At 38.3% G+C, this 6,343-nt stretch overlaps 1 protein-coding gene across 4 annotated transcripts in view; it reads left to right on the forward strand.

Annotated features, from left to right (window-relative positions):
- LOC108514294 (arachidonate 12-lipoxygenase, epidermal-type-like) overlaps positions 1 to 6,343 on the forward strand; it is a 38,041-nt gene that overhangs the window by 24,698 nt on the left and 7,000 nt on the right. The window contains exons 3-4 of one of the 4 annotated variants that reach the window (XM_017850392.1): positions 4,637 to 4,709; positions 5,974 to 6,127. The exons of 1 other annotated variant lie outside the window; for it this stretch is intronic. The gene's annotated coding sequence lies outside the window, so the exon portion shown is untranslated. The remainder of the gene's footprint in view (positions 1 to 4,636; positions 4,710 to 5,973; positions 6,128 to 6,343) is intronic. 2 more of the 4 variants (XM_017850394.1, XM_017850393.1) reach the window with 2 other exon arrangements.

Genomic DNA, 6,343 nt, shown 5'->3' on the forward strand with positions numbered 1-6,343 from the left:
TTTTTTTTTTTTTTTTTTTTTTTTTTTGTAGTATTTGAGTAGGATTGGTATTAGTTCTTCTCTAAATGTTTGGTAGAATTCAGCAGTGAAGCCATTGGGTCCTGGGTGTTTCTTTGCTGGAAAAATTTTTATTTTTTTATTAATAGCTTCTACCTCGTAACTTGTTATTAGTCTGTTCAGGTTTTAGATTTCTTCCTGGTTCAATCTTGGTAGGTTGTACATATGTAGGAATTTATCCATTTCTTCTAGATTTTCCAATTTATTGGCATATAGTTGCTCATAGTAGCCACTAATGATCCTTTGAATTTCTGTGGCATTGGTTCTAATGTCTGATTTTTCATATCTTATCTTACTTATTTGGCTTCTCTTTTTTTTCTTAGTCTGTCTAAAGGTTTGTCAATTTTATCTTTTCAAAGACCAACTTTTTGTTTCATTGATCTTTTGTGCTGTTTTCTTTATTTCAAAATCTTTAATTCTGGTCTGAATTTTATTATTTCTTTTCTTCTACTAATTTTGGGTTTGGTTTGCTCTTGCTTTTCTAGTTCTTTAAGATGCATTGTTAGGTTATTTGAAGTTTTTTTTTTCTTTTTTGATGTAGATGCTTATGGTTATAAACTTCCCTCTTAGTACTTCTTTTGTTATATCCCATAGCTTTTGGCATGTTGTGTTTCCATTATCATTTGCTTCAGAAAACTTTTCAATTTCCCCCTTCACCTCTTTATTGTCCCACTGGTCATTCAGGAGCATATTGTTTAATTTCTATGTATTTGTATAGTTTCTAAAATTTCTCCTTTTATTGATTTCCACTTTTATTTCACTGTAGTCAGAGAAGATGCTTGATATTATTTCAGTTTTTTGAATGTTTTAAGACTTCCTTTGTGACCTAACATATCTATCCTTGAGAATAATTTGTGTGCTGAGAAAAAGAATGTGTATTCTGCAACTGTTGGATGAAATGTTCTGTAAATATTTATGAGGTCCATTTGGTCTATAGCGCAGATTAACTGTGATATTTCTTTATTGATTCTCTGTCCGGAAGATCTCTCCAGTGCCAAAAGTGGGGTGTTGGAGTCTCCAACTATTATTGGTCTGTCTCTTTAGCTCTGGTAATATTTCCTTTATATATCTGGGTGTTCCAGTGTTGGATGCATATACATTTGTAATTGTTATCCTCTTGCTGAGTTGATCCCCTCATTATATAATGACCTTCGTCTCTTCTTACAGTTTTTGTCTTGAAATCTATTTGTCTGATATAAGTGTAGCTACTTCTGCTCCTTTTTAGTTTCCATTGGTATGGAATATCTTTTTACATCCTTTTATTTTTAGTCTGTGTCTGTCTTCATAAATGAAGTGTGTTTCTTCTAAGTGGTAGATCACTGGATCTTGTTTTATGTCTTCTGATTGGAGAGTTTAGTACATTTACATCCAATGTTATTACTGATAAGCAAGTAATATTCCTACCATTTTCTCATTTCTGATTGTTTTGTGGTCTTCTCTTCATTCTTTCCTTTCTTCCTTTTAGTAAAGGTGATTTTATCTGGTGGTATTAATTTATTGCTTTTTACTTTTGTGTCTGTTTGTTGTATGTTTGTGATTTGGGGGTACGATGAGATTTTCAAACACTATTTTATAAGCCATTATTTTAAGCTGATAACAACTTAACAGTGCTTGCATAAACTAACAAGCAAAAAGAAAACTAATCATAACTCTACGCCTTAACTTCATCCCCCACATTTTAACTTTTTATTGTTTCTATTTATATCTTAACGTACTGTGTATGCCTTGAAAATTTGTTTTAGTTATTATTTTCAATTGGTTCATCTTTTGGTCTATTTAGTGTAAGAGTAGTTGACAAGGCTGGGCATGGTGGCTCACGCCTGTAATCCCAGCACTTTGGGAAGCCGAGGTGGGTGGATGACGAGGTCAAGAGATCGAGACTATCCTGGCCAACATGGTGAAACCCCGTCTCTACTAAAAATACAAAAATTAGCTGGGCGTGGTGGTGCACACCTGTAGTCCCAGCTACTCAGGAGGCTGAGGCAGGAGAATCGCTTGAACCCAGGAAAAAAAAAAAAAAAAGAGGAGTTTACAGATCATGGTTACAGTGTTTTAATATTCTGTGTTTTTCTGTGTACTTACTATTACCAATGAGTTTTGGACCTTCAGATGATTTCTTATTGCTCATTCACGTCCTTTTCTTTCCAATTGAAGAACTAGATCTCATTAGCATTTCTTGTAGAACAGGTCTTGTCTTGATGAAATCATTCAGCTTTTATCTGTCTGGGGAAGTCTTTATTTCTTCTTCACGTTTGAAGGGTATTTTCACAGTATATATTATTCTAGAGTAAATGTTTTCTTTTCCTTCAGCACTTTCAATATGTCGTGCCACTCTCTCCTGGCCTGTAAGGTTTCCACTGAAAAGTCTGCTGTGAGACCTACTGGAGCTCCATTTTGTTATTTGTTTCTTTTCTCCTGCTGCTGTTGGAATCCTTTCTTTATGCTTGACCCTTGGTAGTTTGATTATTAAAAGCCTTGAGGTAGTTTTCTTTGGGTTAAATCTGCTTGGTGTTCTATAACCTTCTTGTATTAGGATTTTGATCTTTCCCTAGGTTTGGGAAGTTTACTGTTATTATCCCTTTAAACTTTTTACTCCTATCTCTTTCTCTACCTCCTCTTTAAGGCCAAAAACTCTTAGATTTGCCCCTTTGGGGCTATTTTCTAGAGCTCATAGATACGCTTCTTTCTCTTTATTATTTTTCTTTTGTCTCTTCTGATTGTGTATTTCCATTTTTTATTTATTTTATTTTTTTATTCGACTATTTTCAAATAGTCTGTTTTCAAGCTAATTCTGTCTTCTGCTTAGTCTCTTCTGTTAAGAGACTGATGCACTCTTCAGTATATCAGTTACATTTTTCACCTTCAGAATTTCTGCTTGATTCTTTTAAATTATTTCAATCTCTTGGTTAAATGTATGATAGGATTCTGAGTTCCTCCTCTGTGTTATCTTGAATTTCTTTGAGTTTCCTCAACACAGCTACTTTGTCTCTTTAAATGTATTTTCTATCTTTATGCACTCTTCTTTCTTCCCTGGAAGGATAATATTATGGGCTTTCATACCCTCTGGCTTGTTACCTCTCTCTGTCCTCTTTCCTTTGGGCCCAGGGATGGCACCAGCTACACTGCTGCCAGCCTCAGGCTCCTGCACTATCTATCCCTTTTTGGTTCTGTCACACTCTATCCACCATAAGTTGTTCCTTTGTAAATAAACCCTCCTCTAATTATTCTAATTTAATTGTGCCAACTGTTTTATATTGAGTCCTTGACTGATACAGGAAAACTGGTAGAATATGAATCTCCTAGTCCATCACTGAAGTGTAGAGTACTGAAATAAAGTTCTTATGGAAGAGTTCTGAGATCTTAGCAGTATAGAGCATTGCACTTCCAGTCTTCTTCCTCCGTTACGGAGAAGAGGGGGCTATTTGGCATATATTTTTTGAATTTGGGAGCACATTTTAATATAGCAACTCATGTCTGCTACTGTTTGAGGAAATTTCACTGAGCATTTTTTAATGAGACACTGGTCAAGAGTGCCAAGCCTGAAATAATCACAATGTATTGTGCCTTAGAAGAAGATGGAGGCATTTTCAACTCATTTTACTTCTCTGCAGCCCTTAAAGGGTAAACAAGAGGGTGTCAGGGATTCCTGTGGCCCCACGTGGAGGGTGGTGGAGACTAGCAGAAGGGCAGAAACCATAGACTGCAGTTTTTCCAGGCTAAACAAGGGAACATCCAACCTGAAAAATGACGTTGGGATAGTGTCCTGATAAAACATGGATTCCATTCTAGAAGGAGTTCTTTTGGTAGCAAAGATAGGCATGAAGCTGAACATTGCTCCAAGAAAACCAAACATTGCTTATAAGAACCATCATGTTCACACAGGTAGCCAGTAGCAGATGGCAGAGATACTTTTGACCACTTACTTAAGTGGTTTCTTCATTCTCTCTTTGCTTCCTTCATAGGGGATGTATGAGAATACGAAACTCAGAGAGAAAAAAAAGGAAAGTCCATTAAATAAAGATAATCCCTCTCCTTTACTGTAAGCCTCTAGGTTCAAAAACAGGTTTAGCTTGAGTTAGGACAGGTGGAGAGGAACATAGTTTAGGAAAGGAGGCTGGAGGCAAGGAGATGAGCCTAGAATGGACTTTTAAGATGGAAGTTATAAAATAAGCAATCTTGAATATTGACACAAGATTATACTATTAAACAAGAATGATCGGGAAAATGTGGACTCGGCCAAGAAACTGTTAGCAAACCACTAAGGAGAAAGGAAGAATTACTAGAAAAGGAACACAGGTTCATGTTTATATTTCAACTCTTGAGACTCATTGCTACTTGGTTTCATAATTTCTTTCTATGCATCTGTAACTTGAATTCACTTCTGACAGGATATTTTTGTCTTATATATGGTAGAGTTAATTGTTCTAGAAACCTACTTCAAGCTAACTTAAGCAACAAAGGGGGATTTATTGGAAAACCGCTTGGGTATCTGACAGAACCCAAGAAAGATAATTGAACTGGATTTCCACAGGACCTGGAAAATCCTCAGAAACTCAAGTGCTCTTTCTTCTCTTTCCAGTCATAACCTTAAGGAAGGGGAGAGCAGCTCATGGGCTGAGTGGATAAACCACAAAATGGGTAATATACTGTAGGTGAGTTTTAAGTGACAAATGAAGTCTAAGCTGTGATTGCACTGGTTGGTGACTGAAACTTAAAAATGGGACTTAGAGGTTAAGTGGAGGGAATATGTTGCCAAAATGTTAGAAGGATCTTCTTCAAAGAGAAGTTGAGGCTCTAGAGGATAATGGTAGGGCACAGGGTGGAGGTGAAACTTGTCAGGGGTGGGGGTCAATGGGGAGGATAGGAGAGTGTTCCTGATTTTGAGGAGGAAGGATAGAGGGTTTTATCGGTGAATGACGTAAGTGTCATGACCAGTCGTGTTCTCAGGATTCTTGAGTATTGGGAGATGTGGCTGCAGTGGACAGGGCAGTGTCAGAGAGACTAGATTTTACGATAGAAGCTTTTAAATTACCTACCCATAACCAACTTATCAGGAGACTGACACTGTCTATCTCCTCCAAAAAAAAAAAAAAAAAACTGACATGCCCACAGCATGCCAAATTCATACAGCCAGTAGGCTAATTTCTGACATGCCTGGCACTTTGATATCCACCCAGTTGTGCTTTATGTTTATCAAGAATAGTTGTGTAAACTTCCAGAACTGTTTATGGACGGGCACGGTGGCTCACGCCTGTAATCCCAGCACTTTGGGAGGCCAATGTGGGCAGATCGCTTGAGGTCAGAAGTTTGAGACCAGCCTGGCCAACATGGTGAAACCCCATCTCTACTAAAAATACAAAAAAAAAAAAAAAAAATTAGCCAGGCATGATGGCAGGCACCTGTCATCCCAGCTACTGGGGAGGCTGAGGCAGGAGAATTGCTTGAACTCGGGAGGCGGAGGTTGCAGTGAGCTGAGATCATGCCACTGCACTCCAGCCTGGGAGACAATAAAGGGCCAACGTGTTTTGGTTATTTTATGACTACATAAACAATAATCTTTTTTAAAAAAGTTTTGCGAAAACTGTAAAGATCTCAATAGAGGCTGCATTTAGTCTTTTTCCCCACAAGAACCTTTAGGTTCTAGCTCTGTTTTAAATAAATGTCAACTCATCTGGATGTGGCTTATGCAAGAAAGACCTAGAAGGGCTCTTATTATGGACCCCCATTCAATGAAAACACGTTGGCCCTTTATTAAAAATTCATGAATGGCTCAACATTTATGATTTCAGTTTAAAACAAAATGTTAAGGTATGTACATCTGTATACTTTTTCACTTTAGCCAACTATTTTGAGTCTTTCAACATGAGGAGATGGAAGGGCTGTTCAAGCCTTTTTTTTTTTTTTTTTTTGCAATAGCACAGGAGGTCCAGGAGAGAGGCGAGCCGTGGGTGTGCAGGAGTGTCTGGGGAGTGTCAACTTGCCACTGAAAAATACCCCTGCACTTCAAGCCATTCCACTTCTGTTATCTCCAAAGCTGTGGCAATCGTATTTATATATTCACCAAAACTGGGTGGGCGCTAGTGTTTAGCTGTCATTGTCTGTAGGCTGATGCGTTCGGCTCATGGCAGGGTGTGAACCTGGCATCAGGGAGTGTTTGTCGAGTGAATAAAGATGGGGCTGTACTTTCCAGAGCCGCTGGGAGAAACTGGATACAGAGACCTGAGCCTGGCGCCAGTCTGTGTTTCCCCCCCCCCCCCCCCCCCCCCCCCCCCCGGGGGGGGGGGTG

This window comes from Rhinopithecus bieti, unplaced genomic scaffold (assembly GCF_001698545.2).
Source record: "Rhinopithecus bieti isolate Rb0 unplaced genomic scaffold, ASM169854v2 scaffold_32008, whole genome shotgun sequence".
Lineage (NCBI taxonomy): Eukaryota > Metazoa > Chordata > Mammalia > Primates > Cercopithecidae > Rhinopithecus > Rhinopithecus bieti.